This window comes from Schistocerca nitens, chromosome 3 (assembly GCF_023898315.1).
Source record: "Schistocerca nitens isolate TAMUIC-IGC-003100 chromosome 3, iqSchNite1.1, whole genome shotgun sequence".
Lineage (NCBI taxonomy): Eukaryota > Metazoa > Arthropoda > Insecta > Orthoptera > Acrididae > Schistocerca > Schistocerca nitens.
In genome coordinates, this window is record NC_064616.1 from 536,575,314 (window position 1) to 536,580,859 (window position 5,546).

A 5,546-nucleotide genomic window follows, 5' to 3' on the forward strand; every position below is an offset into this window, starting at 1 on the left:
ACTTCATATATGTAACAACTCCTCCTGTTCCCATACTAGTTCTGCATGTGTAAGTTGCCAGAGTGCAATCGTTTGTATGTAACGTATTTAGCCCATTGGTTACGTAGTGCTCAGACAGGCACAGGATGTCTTTATTTCGAGAGCTCTCTAATTTTTCCTAACCGACAAGATGCCCATTAACCTTGTTACTCATTTCTCTAATATTTTCGTGAAATAAGCTAACTTTATGTTTCTGAGCATATTGAATTTTTGGGGCTGTCCTGTTATTTCGATTTTTTTTAAAACAGTGTGCCTGAATCCTGATTCTGACATGAAAAATGGCCGCTCTGACACCAGTAACTCCAGGGCTCTTGCTTTGTGTGATTGTGGTCTCCCATATATTACCCGCAGTGAGCTCAACCAACCTATCTTTCCCTCTCGTCTTCAGGTGTAGGCCATGTCTAGTATAACCACAACTCTAAATTGTAGCAAATGCGATAATATGAGCTTTCAGCTCAGCCAGCAGCAGCCTGCTCAACTCTGTTCATATGGCTCACTGCAGTGTTAACCCAGCGCTGGTCATGACGCTGCAGGACCTCCACAAAACTCACATTTGTGCATATATACACATCAAAAAAGTTTTGCATCACCTCGGTTCCGACAGTTCCTGAACCTGTACAGACAATTTCAATAGAGATCAACATAAAAATCATTTCCGCTCTTTTTATTGCTGAAGAAAACCACGCATTGCATGTTGTACCACCATACAGCGAGACCTTCAGAGGTGGTGGTCCAGATTACTGTACACACCAGTACCTCTAATACCCAGTAGCACGCCCTCTTGCAGAGATACATGCCTGTATTCCTCGTGGCATACTATTCACAAGTTCATCACTTTTGGTCCAGATTGTCCCAGTCTTCAGCAGCGATTCGGCGTAGAAAATGGTTCAAATGGCTCTGAGCACCATGCGACTTAACTTCCGAGGTCATCAGTCGCCTAGAACTTAGAACTAATGAAACCTAACTAACCTAAGGACATCACACACATCCATGCCCGAGGCAGGATTCGAACCCGCGACCGTAGCGGTCACGCGGTTCCAGACTGAAGCGCCTAGAACCGCACGGCCACACGATTCGGCGTAGATTTCTCAGAGTGGTTGGTGGGTCACGTCGTCTATAAACAGCCCTTTTCAATCTGTCCCAGGCATGTTCGTTAGGGTTCACGTCTGGAGAACATGCTAGCCACTCTAGTCGAGCGATGTCGTTATCCTGAAGAAAGACGTGAACGATGGAGGCACGAATTGTCGTCCATGAGGACGAATGCCTAACCAATATACTGCCGATATGGTTGCACTATCGGTCGGAGGATGGCATTCACGTATCGTACAGCCGTTACGGCGCCTTTCATATCCACCAGAGGCGTACGTCGGCCCCACATAATGCCACCCCAAAGCATCAAGGAACCTCCACCTTGCTACACTCGCTGGATAGTGTGTCTAAGGCGTTCAGCCTGACCGGGTTGCTCACATACATGTCTCCGACGGTTGTCTGGTGGAAGACATATGAGACACTCATTGGTGAAGAGAACGTGATGCCAATCCTGAGCGGTCCATTCGGCATGTTGTTGGTCCCATCTGTACCGCGCTGCATAGTGTCGTGTTTGCAAAGAGGGACCTCGCCATGGACGTCGGAAGTGAAGTTGCGCATCATGCAGCCTATTGCGCATAGTTTGAGTCGTAACACGACGTCCTGTGGCTGAGCGAAAATCACTGTTCAACATGATGGCGTTCCTGTCAGGGTTACTCCGAGGTATAATTCGTAGGCAGCGGTCATCCACTGCAGTAGTAGCCCTTGGGCGGCCTGTGTGAGGCATGTCATAGACAGTTTCTGTCTCTCAGTATCTTCTCCATGTCCAAACAACATCGCTTTGGTTCACTCCGAGACGCCTGGACACTTCCCTTGCTGAGAGCCCTTCCTGGCACAAATTAACAATGCGGACGACATCGAACCTTCTAGCCATGGTTGAACTACAGACAACACGAGCCGTCTACCTCCTTCCTGGTGGAATGACTGGAACTGTTCGGCTGTCGGACCCCCTTCGTCTAATAGGCGCTGCTCATGCGTGATTGTTTAGATCTTTGAGTGGATTTAGTGAGATATCTGAACACTCAAAGGGACTGTGTTTGTGATACAATATCCACAGTCAACGACTATCTTACGGAGTTCTGGGAACCGGGGTGATGCGAAACTTTTTTGGTGTGCGTAGCTGCTACTCCTATTTCCTTGACCACTATTGCTGCAGTTACTGACCTTAGCCAGGATATTCTCTGCTCCACGTACTACAATATCATGATTCCCTTTGTCAAAACAGCTGCACGAATTCCCTATGTCCTCTGTCACCTGCCTAAGTCTAGCACTTTGCTTCATAGTACTTGTGACTTGGTGCCCTGCTCATAATTTGTTCCGTAGCATCTGTCCTACACTCCTCTCATGTCTAATATCTAGAAATCTAGAAGCAATATTCTTTTCTTGTTACTCTCTTTTGAACGGCCGGTGTGGCCGTGCGGTTCTAGGCGCTTCAGTCAGGAACAGCGTGACCGCTACGGTCGCAGTTTCGAATCCTGCCTCGGGGATGGATGTGTGTGCTGTCCTTAGGTTAGTTAGGTTTAAGTAGTTCTACGTTCTAGGGGACTGATGACCACGGATGTTAAGTCCCATAGTGCTCAGAGCCATTTACAAGCCGCGAAGATTAGGCCGAAAAGTTAGCACTTCTGATGTATGATGTAACGTAAAAAGTTAATTATACCCGCTTACAATAAGAACTCAGTAGTCAGTTAATTTCAGTATCAATTAATTAACTTCATCACAATAGACTGTATCTTCTAACGTAGCTTTAGCGTACGCAATCTGTATGTAAAGAAAGTGCTAGTGTGAAAGTTTCTAAACCAAACAAGTTATGAATTTAGCTACTTTCTAGAAATATGAACTTAATAATGAATGGGTACGTTGTACTTAAACCTTTCGCGGCTACAAGGGCCGAGCGTCCTGGCTGCCCAGCCGGCTGACGGGAGGAAACGCAGTGTGCGCCTGGCCGGCGGGCGGCTGACTCAGCCCTGTGGTCGCTATAGGCTACGGCCACTGCAGGCTTCCAGCACGATCCGGTGCGAACATAACGACTGTCAGGCAATGTCCTTCCCAAAAACAATGTACCCTGTATAGTCACAGTGGTTATAGTTTCTGATAACCACGAAAGAGATCTTCGAAACTAACCAACAATTTCAGTTATCGTACGTTTATTATGAGCTGAAAAACAGTTGGTTAAGAAAAACGATGGGAGCTTTTTTAATAGTAGTTCCTGTATCTTGAGGCTTGCACAATCGATGTATGTGTCTACAACATATTAAAATTTGATTAACACCCAACGAAAGAGTTTCAAGATATATAGTTTTAAAGTGAGTAGTGCGTAACGAAAACGCCCAAATTTCGAACAATTCTGGCTAGTATCAAATATAAAAAATAATTACAGAAATGTAAAACCAAATTGTATTATGTATTCGGACTGAAAGAGAAATAAAGAATATATCTGTATAACTCATTTTCTGATAGACACATGGCTTTGTTTGTAATTTTATCAAAGCCTAAAGTCGATTCACCACAGCTCGTCACGTTAAAAAATACAGTACGGTTTACTTGAGTAGTTTCCCATCCTCATTTTTGACTTAGGCTTTGTGCTTCTGCTGGTTGAGTTAAAATCTATTTTTTACTTTTTATTTTTATTTTTTGTTATTACTTTCCTTTACTTGAAACGTGCACAGTTACTATAACATCCTAATATTTCTTTAGCGTGTGATATTTTTCGAAACATGGCACCATGCGGAGAGCCACATCACACTTTTTGCATTTTATGCGTGTCATTTTTCGTTGTAAATGAGCAGTACATACTATACAGCGTCTCTTTGGAATCTCATTTTTCTCCGTTGCTACGAGGAACCCTGGATAATGTCCCTCTTTATTCTGCAGTCGGAAAGGGTTTCCTTCTTTGGTTTTCCGTGGAATCGCACTTTCACACGTTTGACTATGGAATTTATCAAGCAACTGACGGGTTATTTCCCAGTGATGTTTCGTTAGCATTATCTTCTGTTGCTTTTGTATTTCAAAAACAGTTTTTGCATTAAGCACACACAAGTCAGCCAAATGAAAGGATACTTCCTCGTACCATTTCATTGTCTTTCGGATGCACTGTACAGAAGATAACAGCGTGTCTGTCTTACAAATGTGCCCATTGACTTATTATAGCTGACAACACAGGTAAGTTTCAATTAGTTTTGGCCTGTCCTATGTTCTTTTTCCTCTGTCTCCACGAACTCTGGTCCATTTAAGGTGGAAAGCATGCAGACTTCTTTCTCCTGCATCTGTTTTAGTTCCATCAAAGTTCCACAGGACTTGAATTGTATTTCCCCATTTTTCAGCTTGTCTGGCAATGGTAGTAGATCTTTCCTGTTTTTCTCACTGTTTTGACGGCGTTTGTACATTTATCATGGAGCCACAGGAATAATTCGGCGCTCGAATACGAATTGTCTAAATAATTGGTATGACCTTTTTTGAGGTATGGCAATAAAAATTCACAACAATATTGCCTGATTTTCCCCAATCAGCATTTCCCGATTCTATTTCGGTGGCGGCACCCGTGTAGACAATATAACCCAAAATATAATTGGTTTGTACGTCACAAATGACGAAAATTTTAATGCCAAAAAGGCTACGTTTATTTGGTAGTTACTGCATAAATTGGAGCCTTCCTTTGAAAAGTAACAGACTTTCGTCTATCGCTAGGTTTTCAAAATGTACTACTGTCTCGCTGAATTTACTTTTTTGTGAGATCTACAATGAGACGTATTTTTACAAGAGGATCTTTAGATGCGGTGGAATTGTCACAGAAGTGCAATAAACGCAAGATCAACTTGTACCGGTCCCTGGCCATTATGTTAGAAAATATTGGTGTTTGAAGCAAAAAATTTGTCGGCCAACATTCATTCATTTCTAACTTTTTACTTCTAGACATAAGCAGAGAACTTGCTAGGAAGCAAGGAAATTCTGCTGGCTCTATATGCTTCCAGCGTTCTAATCTCCTGGGTACTGTCGTCAATGTTTCAGTAATAAATTTGTAATAATTACTGATCTGTGTACAGATGGCAGAAACGAATTCCATGGACTTGAAGTACAAAAGCATTCTAAATGACTTGCTGAGACGTCGAAGTCTGCTTTTAACCCACTACATGTGTTCACAAAAAGGAATCGTTTCGTCACTAGATGATTCTCCGTCCAGTCATACTTACTTTTTCTTGACGAAGTACCACTTACCTCATTTTCTCTTCCGTCTTCAGAGGAAGAATCTTCTGTTTGTGATGTCGAGGATTCAGCAATGCGTCCAGCAGACGCATCCAACTCTTAGTCGGAAGAAAACTACGAAGTATCACTACAGTCTTTGTTGCTACTATTCATAAGAATATCCGTGATTTCCTTGTCTGAGAAATTGTGTCTTGAGATGTGCAAAGGCTACACACACG